The sequence below is a fragment of the Ranitomeya variabilis genome, chromosome 2 (assembly GCF_051348905.1).
Source record: "Ranitomeya variabilis isolate aRanVar5 chromosome 2, aRanVar5.hap1, whole genome shotgun sequence".
Lineage (NCBI taxonomy): Eukaryota > Metazoa > Chordata > Amphibia > Anura > Dendrobatidae > Ranitomeya > Ranitomeya variabilis.
Genome location: NC_135233.1, coordinates 583,002,847 through 583,019,181, shown reverse-complemented (window position 1 = coordinate 583,019,181; position 16,335 = coordinate 583,002,847). Strand labels below are relative to the sequence as shown.

Below are 16,335 nucleotides of genomic sequence, written 5' to 3'. Positions count from 1 at the left end.
CTGGATCCTGCATAAAAACACGGTCTGTCGGGCAGAGAAAACGTTCAGAGGAACATTTTTTCTGCACGTCGGAAAATCGGTCAGCGACGCATCCTGTCGCTGCCTGTGAAAAGGAGGAATCCAGCGACGGGTCCTGCCTTTTCAAAGAGAGCATGCGTGGAAGAATTTCCCATCAGGGAAATTCTCTCTCGCTTTTTCTCTCTTTTTACTATTGATGCTGCCTATGCAAGACTGCGACTTCTCGCAAGACCGCGAGATTTCGCAATGTATTACTAGGAACGCTAGCTGCCGGGAGTATCGCTGCGCGGGAACGCCGGGAGGTGAAAATACTGTGATTTTTTTTTTTTAATCTGGTTTGTGTTGTGTATGCGTTTCCGCAGCGGAAAACCGCTGCGAAGACGCATGCACAACAGGTGCACATAGGCTCGACGGGTCCGTCAGAAAGACGGGCCCAGTGCACACATTTTCCACAATCTGCACAGGATCCGTCATTTCAGCGTCTTGACGGATCCTGTGCAGATTTGGAAGACAGAAGTGTGAAAGAAGCCTAAGAGGAGACTTAATTGCTGTTTCCGAATATCTGAAGGGCTGTCCCATTGTAGAAGGGTCATTGTTATTCTCATTTGCACATGGAAACATGAGAAGCAATGGAATGAAACTGAAAGGGAGAAGATAAAGATTAGATGTTAGAAAAAACTTTTTTGACAGTGAGGGTGATCAATGAATGGATCAGGCTGCCACGAGAGGTGGTCAGTTCTGCTTCAATGGAAGTCATCAAACAGAGGCTGGACTATCTCTCTGAGATAGTTTAGGAAATCCTGCATTGAGCAGGGGGTTGGACATGATGTCACTGGAGGTCCCTTCCAACTCTATGATTATTTGAAAATGTTATTTTCGTTCTCTTTGTAATATTGAACAGCATAACAGATATGTGTTTCCGTATAAAGTTTTTTCCAATTTATTTTCTTTCTAATCCTTAACTGTTCTTATCAATCAGTAAGATCTCGCTTTATTTATTTATTTTTTTGCTTTTCATTTAACTACCAAAGGAACCCCATTTTGGTATTTTGCCAATGATCAGTGCTAAATACATGGCCAAGGCAGTATAATGAAAAAGACAAGTCTTCCTGAGTAAGAGGGAACACCCTACTGGTATCACCATGTGGTGTTCAGGGTTATTACCATACCGTGCAAACAAGACCACAGTAGGTGGTGATGCTATTCTTATAAAATCACGGTCATCAATATGAGTACCAGCAGCTGCTGAAGTAAAGAGTCAGGGTGCTGGGTTGCTGCAGAGAGGAGAGCAGATTTAAATGGAAGTCGTGCTGGGTTTCCTGTGTGCTGGAAGGTGAGGAATTACATGGAAAGAACTTGGGTAGAAGAACATTGCCATTTTGTGGTTTGCAAAGCCCCGAAACCATGCTGAGGATAAAATGGACTTGTTGAGATGCCAAAGTCATACAAGTCTTTTCTGAAAGAAAGACATTATAAGCTCCCACAGAGTGGTTTTATGGTTGTAGAATTTCATGCTTTTATACTTTAATAGAACACTCGTTCTACCAAAGTAATGAGGTAGAGCGGAGCCGTAAAATAGTGCAATTGAGATCATATTGAAGAAGTTTTAAGAGGAGCACTACAAGAATTTAAGAAAGGAATGAAATCAAAGGAATCATCTCACAAACATCATTTGTTACCTGTCCACTGGAAGATAGGTGATAAAAATAAATTAGCTGGTGGTCCCCAACAATCACAAAACTGGTTGTCCCCATCCCCCCATGTCAGTGAAGCTTGACCACTACAACATTTAGTGTCTATGAGAGTTGTGGTCATGGATGTGTGCTAACGTTTCCAGTAGTAGTGATGCGAATTGTTTCGTAGGACCTGGTCCATCTGAGCACGAGGTTGAACACGATGACCCTGGAGGTCCCTTCCAACTCTAACATTCTATGATTTGCCACAACAGTAATCTCTGGCATCTGGATGGGAGCTCTGAGAACCGCATCCTAGCTCCTCTTTCGATTACCAGCCCGGCATGACATCAATGTTGTAGTGTGACACACATGTGAAATTGTGTGAGGTTGGCTATTCAAAGAAGATCCGTGCATGCCGTCAGTCAAGAAGCCGTTTTCAGGGCTCTCATCTGGCGGTAACAGATTACTTACTTGGCTAATGGACGGGCTTTTGGAAATCGATTTTTATCAGTGGTCATGCAATTACGCTACTTCTCAATTGACATGGGACCCCCATTCTTATGATTGGTGGTGGTCCCAGCATTCACAGCCCCCCAGTGATGATACATTCATGGGATAACTTCTTTAAAATGTGCTTTTATTGTTAGGCATTATAATGTAGATGGGCAACGATGCAGCATTACTCTTGTCTATTGACTGTCTTGCACTATTGTTATAGGCCGCCACAATCACTTGATTGAAACTGAGGGCTCAGTCAGATGACTGTATAAATCAGACCAAAGCTGTCTTGTTTGGGTCGGGAGTCCCACTGACCAGTCCGTGGATTGTGGTCCACTCTCGGTCCAATTTATATGGTCGCCTGACTGCACGCTAAGTCTGCATTCTGTGAGACTTAGCCGGGTCAAGAGACCTGCGGTTAGTTCAGGCTTTACGATCTATATGAACCATGAAACATGGACATGTGAATGCAAGTTGAGCTGCAATAAGAGATATAGCCTGTAGTCACGAGTGCAGCTGTAATCTCATGCAAACTTTTAAAGGGGCTGTACAGCAGTATAAAAAACGACTGCTTTCTGCCATATCTATTCACAGGTTGCATGCGGTATTGCAGCTCATGTCCATTCACTTTAAAAAAGGAGAGCTCTAGTGCCATTGAAGATCCGTGGACCAGTGTGCCACTGTTTTAGGAGGAAGGCAGACATGTTTTCATAATCCTGTACAACCCCATGTTATTATTATTATTATTATTATTTATTGTTATAGCGCCATTTATTCCATGGCGCTTTACAAGTGAGGAGGGGTATACATAATAACAAGTACAATAATCTTGAACAATACAAGTCATAACTGGTACAGTAGGAGAGAGGACCCTGCCCGCGAAGGCTCACAATCTACAAATGTTCAGAAGAATATTCAACAACTCTGATATTTCGTACAGCAAATGGTGTCACTTCAACGAGTGGTTCAGTGTTCAATGTTACAATACAAAATTTATACTGCTTGAAAAGCTCAACTTTTTGTTTTTTAATGTCATCGTATAGTTCTACTATTTGCGGTCCACCCTTTCCAACTTAAATCATATAGTGAAAAGTAAAAAAGCCAAATATCCCACAATTGTTTGTGGAACAGATTGTGACAAATGATAGGCGCAGCAGCACTTTTCATCATGATGTTAGGTTGCTTTTCCAGGACATGCTGCTTTGTTCTTCATTGCTTAAAAAAAAAAAAAGAGAAGCAAAAATAAACCCAAAAAGCTAAATTGCTGTAGTATCCCTTTCTGTATCAGGCAGATGGAAGGTGTCATCCCAAATCGACTCCTGTAATTGCATGCATAAACAAATAGGATAACAATAGAAATGGCCAACCTCTATTAACGACTGCAAAGTCACAAGGTCCTACTGTGTGACATATGGTATACTGGAGAGCACATAGATATTCACTCAAAAGAGCAATATGGACAATGGACGGACAAACCAAATACAGCAGACATAGTGTGATCCTGCGGTCATGTATTACTCTCCTGCTCTCGTCAGGAGGTAGAAGAAAAGTGTACACAAATCTATAGAATGTCTTTAAATCTAAGCTGATATTGAACTAATAAAGTTAGGATAGCTTTTATCTATTCTTTATCAGAGTTTTGTCTCTCTTCCCACTCCTCCAACCTCATAGCCATTTCAGTAAAGGCCTACATACACATTAGACTAACCTCACCTGAACCCGCCAATATTAGCGGGCTCGGACAACAGTCTAATGTGTAGGGTAGCCTTCCAGCTAGCATATGGCATATCCAATTTTGGACTGCTGACTAGTCATGAGCGAGTATACTCATTACTCGGGTTTCCCCGAGAATGCTCGGGTGGTCTCCGAGTATTTTGACGTGCTCGGAGATTTAGTTTTCGTCGCCGCAGCAGCATGATTTGCGACTGCTAAACAGCCTGAATACATGTGGGAATTCCCTAACAAACAGGCAACCCCACATGTATCCAGGCTGTCTAGCAGCTGTGGCAATGAAAACTAAATCTCCGAGCACAATGAAATACTCGGAGACCACCCGAGCATGCTCGGGGAAACCCGAGTAGCGAATATACTCGCTCATCACTACTGGTGACCCATTTTTGGCTGCACAAGCTGTCACCAGAGGAGTCTGGCCGTGGCTCTTTCATCGAGAACGTAGAGCAAGCACTCCTGTGTATAGAGAAGTCGGGAGAGATGGCTGTTGACTGATCTGATCAGCAGAACCATTGTTTGTCGGACAGCTTACTATTTTGTATAGAGCTAATTAAAGCTATATCTAAACACTGATTGGAGTATGTTTGGTTTTATCTCTATATGTAGGAAAGAACGTTAATGAAATAAAAAAATAAAGCCGTTTATGCTGTTAGGGTAGGCTATACTAAAAAAAAAATGTGTAATGAAGGAGCCAGGTCTGAAGTTTTTTTGTGACAATCTCAATGGACAAAAAATATCTTTCAAAGTGTTTGTAATAGAAATATATAACCTTATAATTTATATATTAAATTACCAAATCTCCACTGATGTCCCTTTTTCACCTTTCGTCCTGAGTTTTGACTACTCCACTTCTGGCTTGTACTCGGCAGTGTAGAAAGCATCTGTCGGGACATCATCAGTGCTCTGTGTTTAGGGAGACGGCTAAAAGACTCATTTCCATAACTAAGTCAACTAACTTCTTTGTCACAGTCTATGCATAGACTTAGGAGGGCAGTAGCTTAATTCATGAAATCAACCTGAACCCATGAACTTTACTGATCATGAGCCAACTTTCTCGAGCTATGTCAAGCACAATCCAGAAGTAAAACTCCTAGGACATCTGTGCTAGTATTTCGATGGCAACTGATTGGCCCTAAAGGCAGCTCCAGTTATGGTTCCCTTCTCTTGGACCATTGCTGTAACAAAGCTTCGACCCACCAGGAGATTCTTGGATTCTTTTGCATGTCTGAAATTTCTCGACCTCTTTGATTTGCCATGGTTGTTAATTTTAATCAAAAATGTGGATGCACGCCACCTAACACCACCCTGACACACAAACCTAACTTGTGAGCAACACACATTTGGCTTTCAGTTTTGGTTTCCTCCATAAACATGACTTTGTTTAAAAAAAAAAATCTACGTCTTGTCCAAATAACTCTCCAGTAACAGGTTTGTACTGCTGTTTTTGGCTTTGATGCTTTGAAACCAATTTTTTTTTTGTTCCTAGAAACTTTTTTGTTTATGCAGCTGAAAGACAAACTCTCGAACCATCAATTATAGTGCAGTAGATTTTAGAGTTGCCATAGTTGGATTATTTATTCAACGCGGCTTAGGCCTCTTAACTTTGGTGAAATGGGAACCTGCGAGATTTAAGATGAAAAGGAGCAGGTTTAGGGGTTTTTAAAAGCCGTTGTTGTATTACAGTAACTTGAACAGCCTTCGAACTGCCTTATCAAATAAATATGGTGTAAATGGATATAGCGGCCATTAATCTTCCGCCTGGTATTTCACTGAATATTTGAGAAGGTATCTGGAAACCGTTTCCTTCTGGGCTGTGCGTCTGGCCTCTTCCTTTTGGAAAAATACGCAACGTTTGCAGAATACTGGTGACATTATTTCACCTGGCTTCAGTTCAGATCCTTGGCACTTTTTTTTAATAATAAGAACGCGCTTGCCTATAAACTAAATAACTGGAATATTTTCTGCTATTACAACTGTAATGTATCGAGCACCTAAGTGGAAGTAGATTACTACAGAATAGTCCCTGCATTTTCTAAACTGTAACTTTGATATAGAGTTTTACTGTTTCAGGACGTTGCTCGTAACTCGCGTTTATGCGTACATGCTTTATTACTTTTATGCAGACATGTTAAGTTTTTTAGTATAACATGAAGTCGATAACTCCATAAGTTTTCTTTAAAAAAATAGGGAATTTCGGTTAATCTGGGTACCAGGTAAGGCTATATGTAAGTATCTTACTAGACGATTTACTTCATACACTCTACTATGAGTATGTAAAGGATGACATAGTGTTCCAGCAGGACAACAACTCAAAGCATACATTGAGATTGGCAAATAAATGGTTCAATGACATTGAACTAGAGGTGCTGGATTGGCCCTCACAGTCTCTAGACCTGAAGTGAATTGAACACTTGTGGTTAGCGATGAAGAAAAAGATGTATACATACCCAAGTAAGTCGACCAGTATGCACCAACTTTGGGAATCTGTAGAAGAGACCTGGGATCAGATTTTAGCTGAGATGTTTGAATCTGATCAGGAGCATGTCCAGAAGGATTCAGGCAGTGTGGAAAGTCAAAGGTGAAATTACAAAATACTGGAAAAATTATAAAAATTAAAATGTAGAATTTTTTTGGAGCAAAACAGTAACAATGCAGTGACATGACAATAATCTGCATAACTAATTATATGTTAAATAGTTGCAAATAAAATTTGTGAATGACATAGCCACCCTTTGTCTATAAAATGATGATATTCTCATGTTTGAATAAGTAGTGGATGGTTAGATATGGAGCTGGAAAATCTAAAGTTCAAAACATTTTAACCCTTTTGCTTACCAGTGTATGACTTATTATTTATATGCTAGATTTTTCATATCATGATTTTTTCTAGTAATATTTCAATGTTCATTCTGCCATTGGGGTTTATTTTAGTGTTTATACTGTTTTAGGGAGAGTTTCAGCAGTGTCATTATCATTAAAGGCAGGATTACACTAAGAATTAACACCTCTGTACACATCTAATAACCCTTGATCCACCAATCACAACAGGCAATATCATAGCTCCTTCACAATGACATTTGCACACGCTCATTAGCTGCTTCAATGCAGAAGATGTACATGTGTTGTTTCCTGAAACAATAGGAAGTTAAAGTCTAAAAAAGCCCCAGTGGTCGGTATGAAAATTGCTAAATTTCTAATTTTCATTTTCAATACAGATTGTATGTGAAAAAAAATCATTGCCAAAAATAAAAAAAATATATATACATTTCACACAAACACCTGATTTAAACTATAGGTCATTTTCTGATGACCGCTTCTTTAGTGGGTGCTGTGGTGAGGTTTTGTGCACAAATAGCAGGTATAGCAGGTTCTAGTCTTGAGATTACATCTACGAAATAAAAAAAGAAAAGAAAATATCTTTTTATTTTTTAGAATTTGACTTGGCTTGGGTCAAGAAGTGGTGTAAAATATATATAAAAAAAAAACACAAAGATAATCTAATAACATCACCATCCCTGTAGCAATGGTTTCGACACACCAATTATTTTGTTATCCGCTGTAGCCAATCATTAGCCTAGTTGGCCTTCTGGCAAATACTGCCCTTGTCCCCTTAGTCTATGATTACATACATGAATGATGGACATGACGTAATTGTCGCAAGACCGGCAAGAATCACGAGAGGAGGTTCACAAGAACCGGGTTGGAAAGAATAGGTGAGCAATGTTTATTATTATTAATATTAGTATTATTACATTTCCTGCTCTTAGCCAAATGTTTTAAAATTCCAGACAACCCGTTTTAACAAAATGGTTCATATTTTACCTACTTTGGCTGTAGAATTGGCCATTTTAGACCAGGAGAGGTTGACTGTAGCGTTCTTCAATGGGATGATCGATCAGACATCTAGAAAAATGCTCTACTCCCTCCTTATCCATTCCTTGCGCTCATATTTTTGATTTTCCCCCTTTGGTTTAAAGGCTCAACGCTTTGTCCATAACCAATAGCATTCGACAATTTCTGCCCGATAAATGAGAATCCTATATTTTAGTAGAGCAACCTTTCTCAATTCATGGATGTTCTCTTTCTAAACCAATATTGCATTTTGACTGTTAAACGTGCAGTCGACTCGTAGACTCTTACCTCGAATTTGGAAGTCTATACTTCATGTTTTATGGGCTCAAATGAGTCATTTTTACTACGGTGCCGACATAATTAAATCGAATTGTAAATCATCGACTCAACAAGCAGAAAGGTGGCATTACTTTTGTCTCGGATCGGAATATATTTTGTCAGAAGTTCACAGCTGGGATTCTTAAATGAGAATATTTGAACATAAATATACAACCCCGCTTATTTTTTTTTTCTCCTTTTTTTTTCGGGAAGCTGTGCACCTTGAAATCTGGAACAAAAATAAATTCACACTGTGATGGCATTACTCATTCTGCTGAGAGTTCATAGTCAAGAGGTTAAGTATCGATAAATTGGTGGCTGCGTATCGGCACTCTGGTCCCCTACATACTACATTTATTAAGGATGCTGAAGGTTTGTCTTTGAAATTGAGCAAAAATGTTGTTTCCTACCCCCTCCCTCTACAAAGTAATATATACAAATCCATCAACCATACAAAGTAAGTTTGCTGGCAAAATAGTATGAAAGATCGCTGGAGGCGCTTCCACACCCAACACCTGTGACAAATTCACTGACACATCCCCCTGGCTTCCATGAACCAGAATAGACTTTATTAGAAGATTTCCACCGAAAATGTAAAAATGTCCATATACCATATACTTTATTGTAAATTAACAGTACCAGGAGTGTTTTGTTCTTTTTATTTTTTGGCCAAAAATGTCTACTGGTCACTGCAAACATTTTTAAAAAGTGACCAGAAGTGGCTCCCTATTGGTTATCATCTTTTCATTAGTTTTTCAAATCGATAAAACTTTAACACCTGTGCAAAGTCTGTTAAACACTCTGACGGCATTTCCGGGCTGTTGCAGAAATGGTCACTTTGATTGTTCCTTTCTATTTTCTCAAAGATGTCCGATTTTAGGGTGGTCTTTATGCTGGAGTTCCCTCAAATTCCTTGAGCAAAAAAAGATGTAATATTTGACTGAGTTGTTCTTAAAACTACTTTGGGCTCTAAGACTGGGGGTCCACCACTAGGAACATCCATTGCTCTGACAGCTCATCTATATTACATGAAAGGCCAGCTTGTCAGCGGACATAGGCAAAAGAACAGTGTCTGGACCCTTTACAGTCCAATATCTCATGATATTACACAATTCCACCTGCTTTGGAGGTAGAAGTGGCCTCCTTACTTCTTGGGCCACCAACATGTTCCACCAATGGTGTGTCCACCTTTCGGAGCATGTTATACTACATTTCTCCCTAAAGTGCCATGGTGTTATGGACTGACCTGGTATGGAGCAGTGATATTGCAACCAGTAGGAGCAGAACCGACAAGTAGCATAGTCAAGTATAGCCAAGGAGTCAGTACACAGGAACAGCAATGTAGTTTTAAGGATTAAGCAGGAAGCTTAGTCACGAAAGCCAGAGATTGTTACCAGGAGCAGCAATGTCATTTGAAGGAATAAGCAATAATTGTAGTCAGGAAAACCAGAGGTCGATATCAGGAGCAGCAGTGTCGTATGAAGAAGCAGGAGGAAGGACGCTTGACTAGAGGCTGGTAGCTCAATAATCATGCAAGGAAAGGAGAGCAATGCCAGGTTTAAATAGGGTGTGCAATCAAGATGAGACAATTAGGAACTCAGGGTGGTGACCAACAGGAAACTCCAGGGTGGAGACAAAAGCAACAACATAGGTTCAAGTATTTGGGTTAGCACGGAACTGTCCAGTGAGCTGAATAGCTCAGAGTGAAGAGCTGCCGTCTGGTGCATCTGCTGAGTTCCAATCCTGACACTTGGTGTCACAAAGCATGACTAAAAAAGAGATCCCACTCCATTAGGACTTCACTCTTTGATCCATAGTGGAGAACTCCCATTTTGGGGTATGTTCACATGGAGGTTTTTTCATACTGTTTCTGGTGCAGATTCCACAGCAAAATCCACCTAAAAAAGCCACTTGAAATATGCTTTCATAAAGCTTCACATTCATTTGAAAGAGGAAACGTGTCTATAGTGCACGGAAAGCATTCAGACCCCTTTAAATTTTTCACTCTTTGTTTCATTGCAGCCATTTGGTAAATTCAAAAAAGCTCATTTTTGTTCTCAGTAATATACACTCTGCACACCATCTTGACTGAAAAAAACAGAAATGTAGAAATTTTTGCAAATTTAATAAAAAAGAAAAACTGAAGTAACACATGGTCATAAGTATTCAGACCCTTTGCTCAGTATTGAGTAGAAGCACCTGCACACAACGTCTTTTTTTTTTCCTCTGGCAGCAGAGCCACCTAGTCTTTCCATATGCAGCTTCTTAAGGAAAATGCCGGCCGTCTTTTTCCTGTAACGGCTTCGTCTTTTGCTATGACTTTGCGGCTGGCACATTTCCTTTGTACATTCCACTATAACGGTATGTTTCCACGGTCAGGATTGCATCAGGATTTGACGCAGGTAAAATATGCACCAAATCTGCACCTGAGGTCACTGGCAAGTTACCTGCGTTTTTGATGCGATTTTACATGCGTTTTTTATACGTTTTTTGATGCGTTTTTCATGCAGATTTGTGTGTGTTTTTGTAAGCTAAATAAAGATATACCAAAAAAAAAGAATTGTGATGTAATTTCTTGTCCAATCTCTTCATTTACATACTCCATTGAAGAATAATGTTTACACACAGAGATGGATGATAGATAGATATGGGATAGATAGATAATAGATAGATTTATCGTATCTATCTATCGTATTGATCTATCTTATCTATCGTATCTATTATCTATCTATAAGTATTTATCTATCGATAGCTAGATAGATGTATCGATAGATAGATAATAGATAGATACGATAGATAGATAGATAGATAGATAATACCAAGCCCAATGTTTAGTAATAAATATAATAAAATGATACATAAAGAGTTAGGCCGGGATCACACGTGAGAAACTCGGATGAGTCTCGCCTCAATACCCAGCACTGCCGACGGCACTCGGGAGGGAAGCGTGCTGTTGCATGTATTTCTATGGAGCCGCACGCTCCGCTCCTGAGTGCCGGCGGCAGTGCCGGGTATAAAGATGCGAGGCTCGTCCGAGTTTCTCGCTTGTGTGATCCCGGCTTTAAGTAAAGACACACACACATAAAATCTGCGTTAGGCCGGGGTCACACTTGCAAGAAATTCGCACGAGTCTCGCACCTCAATACCCGGCACTGCCGCCGGCACGCGGGACCGGAGTGTGCGGCTGCATGTATTTCTATGTAGCTGAACGCTCCGGTCCCGAGTGCCGTCGGCAGTGCCGGGTATTGAGGCGAGAGACTCGTGAGTTTCTCGCAAGTGTGACCCCGGCCTTAAAAGCAATATGTTTAATTTAAAGAAAAATTAAATTGGTGTGGGCTCCCGCTCAATTTTCTGCACCAGAGAGGGAGAGCCAAACGACTGGGGGAGATGTTTGTAGCCTAGAAAGGGGTTAATACCCATGGAGCTTCCCAGGCTATAAATATCAGCCCACAGCTGTATATTTAGCCTTTACTGGCTATAATAATAGGGGGACCCCCCACAAAAATGACATGGTGTCCCCCTATAATTTATAGGCAGAATGGCTACGCAGACAGCTGCGGGCTAATATTCATAGCCTAGAGAGGGGCCATGGATATTGCCCCCCCCCCCCCGGCTACAAATACCAGCCCCCAGCCTCACCAGAAATGGCGAATCTGTAAGATGAGCCAATTCCGGCGCTTAGCCTCTCTCTTCCCACTCCTGAGTAGTGGTGGGATATGGGGTAATAAAGGGTTAATGTCACCTTTGTAAGGTGGCATCAAGCCCACGGCTTAGTAATAGAGATGCGTCAATAAGATACCTACCTTTACTAATCCTATAGATGTTAAAGGGTCAATAAAACACACACACACATGCAGAGTAAAGTATTTTAATGAAATAAAACACCACACAGTTTTGACCATATTTTTGTTATATGCTCAATACATGCGATGCCCTCGTCTCCTGGAAAAAAAGAAAAATAGTAAACCAACAGTATACTCCCTGAGTCCGACGTAGTCCTTAATAACGAGTGTTCCACGACGAGTCCGGCTCTGCTACATCTGGATGCCTGACATTCAGACATAGCAGAGCTTGTAGATGATCACCGGAGATAACTCTCCAGCGATCACCTATATTCTAGCACTCACGGTCAGCTGACTGTGAGAACCAGCCTAGTGTGACTGGAGATAACCCCCGGCCATGTACATGGCAGTTCTCGCTGTAAGCTAAGTTATCGTGAGAACCTATCTTACCACGAGAACTGCAGTGGACGCGGACTTCCGGCAGCGGGACAGGTAAGCCGGCATGTGAATTAGTAGACATGCATATTAAGCTGCGTTAACGCAGTTACTACGCATGTGACTGATCATTAGATGCGGTTTTACCGCATCTAATGATTTTATATTAACACAATCGTCAGTAAATATATAAACATAAGGCGACTCAAAATCATATTATCAATTTTGGAGAACAACGAGTCAAAAACTGGCCCAAAAGATAACATTAAAACATGTTTATTAGTAATTTAACTTTACATATAAGCACATACATAGCACATGTAGAAAAGGCTTCATATAGTGCAGAAAGTAGGTTGTGACTGTGTCCTTTGGTGCAACCAATACATCAGGTTCACAGATCAGGGCACAAATATAGTAATAGTTTAAATTATATGTTGCAGCAATACATGGAAATAAACTCCATATCAACTCCATATAAGTGAGGAGAATTAAGTCTGATGCATGGCAGCTAGGAACAAATATTAGCCGCTGACCATAGTGCCGACCTTGTGACCATGCATACAAATGTGCCTTGCAACGTATAAAACATAAAGGAGTAAGAACTAATTACCCATGAGAGTTCAGGTGTGCCCGTCTGGGTCCTGGATGTGTACCCCAACGCGCGTTTCGCGTCTATATGTAGCCGCTTCCTCAGGGGGCGTCCCCTGAGGAAGCGGCTACATATAGACGCGAAACGCGCGTTGGGGTACACATCCAGGACCCAGACGGGCACACCTGAACTCTCATGGGTAATTAGTTCTTACTCCTTTATGTTTTATACGTTGCAAGGCACATTTGTATGCATGGTCACAAGGTCGGCACTATGGTCAGCGGCTAATATTTGTTCCTAGCTGCCATGCATCAGACTTAATTCTCCTCACTTATATGGAGTTGATATGGAGTTTATTTCCATGTATTGCTGCAACATATAATTTAAACTATTACTATATTTGTGCCCTGATCTGTGAACCTGATGTATTGGTTGCACCAAAGGACACAGTCACAACCTACTTTCTGCACTATATGAAGCCTTTTCTACATGTGCTATGTATGTGCTTATATGTAAAGTTAAATTACTAATAAACATGTTTTAATGTTATCTTTTGGGCCAGTTTTTGACTCGTTGTTCTCCAAAATTGATAACGCATCTAATGATTGTCTATGGTAAATTTACCGCGCGGCGACGGAGCGTCACCGCTTTATAAACAGACATGCTGCGTTCTGAAAAGACGCGCCGCATGTCCGTTTCCGCGGGTCTGTCGCCTGCATGTTTTAACGCATAGTAGAGACAGGATTTCAGGAAATCCCCTCCACTATGCTGTAACATCTGGACGCTGCGTGTTTGACGCTGCGGCTCTACGAAGCGTCAAGCACGCAGCGTTTCCTGACTGTGGAAACACACTAATAGCAAGATACCTACCAAAAGCCACACGGAGAATGTGCGTGTTACTTCTTTTAATCGCTTCACAGTTCCAAACCCTGAAGCAACTAAAATAGGTAACAAAAGACTGTACATGTGCACAGTAATGACATTTTTTTTACATTGCTGTGCATTATTTTCATTTTCAGCTGCAATTTTTCAGGTGGGTTCCATAAATTTTGTGATTTTTGTTTTCTGCCCTAAACTACCCAATCGCAAATGTTATGATAGTGTAGCAACTCACTCAGGAAACAAGGTAACACACTAAAAATTGGACCCTGCCGGTTCCTGCACATTTGCATTCAAATAAGATGATCCACATAAGGAGATACCGTCAGGAAAAAGTATATAAAGCTGCACCTGAAAGGTGATAGGGCAGACAAATGAGTAAATGAAAACACCTGTTACCCTTAAAAGACTTCTGCAAGGATAACGGAAACAAAACACCGGAGAAAAGGTGTATCTACTGTGGCTCAGCGGACAGAGAGGCCAACCACAAAGCATGGGGTCAAGGATTCCAACCCAGAAGCATGGCAGTGATATTCTATGGTTATTGCATTTTTACAATAGGTGAGAGATATAACTGTACCTTATTTTCCTGAGGCCCCTCGGTGTATCTAAGAATTGACTTAGCCCCAATATTGCATTGCATTATTTGGGTCTCCTCTGCTTCCCATGTGTTCCCCTTTTCCTTTTCATTTACCATTTGATCCTCGTTATTTTTCCAGTATTACCTTCCCGTCATTCGTAACAGCACCTCATCTCGGAGTAGAGCTTGACCCGATAGCCGCTTCTATGGTATCCTGGCATGTAGATCTATGGGTACACCAGTTTTCCTTTCATACTCTGTATTTACATCTGTCACAAGCTCAAGATAAAAAAAAAGTATGTTGAGTGTTAAGGAATATTTCAGAACTACAGCTGTGTATTATTTATCCCGTTTCCCTAAGATTCCTAACGCAACACTTGTGTCCTTAGAAATCATTCCTGAATGCAAGATGGATCATGTTCTGATGTTCTCCAACATCCTTTCCTGTTGTCAATTTCAGTCATATCATGTTAACATTTGGTTTCTCATAAATCAATAAGGTTACACACAGAAAAGTAGGATTAATAAGACCATGTAGAGAAGAGACAACTGCGTCTTCAAAGAGTAATCACCCGGACTTATCTAAACAAGATGGTATCCAAGTCTCGAAAGCTTGCAATTTGTTACCATCTTTTCAGTTAGCCATTAAAAGGTATCAACCACTGAGGACTCTCAATTCTAAATATTTTCTGAATAAGATGGTGATTATTATAGGGATCCTGCCATGTCATGTTGCCCTAACCATGTGCAGCTTAGTTGAGGATGGGCTTCATTTTACAAATAACTTTGTTTAATTCCGAAACACTGCTACATTTCAGAGTAGAGACTTTGGCGACCCGGGACGGATTGACTAAGATGACTATTCCCCGAGGCAACCCCCACTGGCTTCTCGCCACCTCGCCTCATGATGATTGATCGTTCTCACAGCATGAATCATGGATAAGCTTTCTTTTTTTTTTTTCAAATATCCATATTTCACTCTTTCAGCCAAGACAGACCGGAAGCCCAGGATGATAGGACTGAGATGACTAGTCACTGAGCCAATTTCCTCTTGCTTCTTCCCACCTGGCTCTGTATGATTGATCTCACTTTCCTTATACTTGCATAGGGAGGGACCTGTCAATCATGCATAGCCAGGTTGGGATAAGTTAAAACCGGCCCACTTTGGAGACCAGCCACTTTGATCCAGGCCCCCATGTGTCTTATCTGAAAAGCTGCAGATTTTCTTAGTGAAACATGGGTATATGTAAAGAGGAAACTTGTTCCTAAATACATATAATTTACAACACAGAACACCATTTCCTGCGTCAGCACATCATCAGTGCTTTGTGTGAAGGGGGCTGGCAGAGAAGAGAATTGAGGTAAGCAAGCCAGCAGTCACCACAATGCTGATCATAAATGAACTCTGTCTTGTATTGAGCACATAGCTTGAAAGTGACCACACTAACATCGGAGGATTAGGGCAACTTTGTATTACAAATACACAAACAAGTTGTTCGTAACTTTATCAAGAATTAGAGATGTGCAAAATGATTCACAGGAGCCTGGTCCAGTAGACATGTCGCTAGTCTACGACAGCCAGAACAGGACCCTTCCAACCTCTTCTTATATACAGGCATCTCCGGGTCCTCTTCTGAATAGTACGTCTGATGCAACATCATCGTTGCAGTGCAAAACAGGCTTGGCGGTGCATCGGCTGATTTATCAAATAGGAGCTGAGGATGCCGGCAGCTAGAATAAGAGATTTACAGGGCTCTGGTCCGACAGCCAGGGACTACCGACGAGGCTGCTGGACCAAGGTAATGTAGATCAGAACAATGGCTCAGTGGTTGGCATTGTTGTTTGGCAGCATTGGGGTCCTGAGTTCAAACTCACCAAGAGCAACATCTGCGAGGAGTTTGTATGTTTTCCCTGTGTTTCCTTTGGGTTTTCTCCCACACTGCAAAGACATACTGATAGGGAATATAGATTGTGAGT

The 16,335-nt window shown here is 41.0% G+C and overlaps 1 protein-coding gene across 10 annotated transcripts in view; it reads left to right on the top strand.

The window, feature by feature from the left end:
• WWOX (WW domain containing oxidoreductase) overlaps window positions 1-16,335 on the top strand; it is a 1,206,506-nt gene that overhangs the window by 248,992 nt on the left and 941,179 nt on the right. The gene's annotated exons all lie outside the window — the stretch shown is intronic.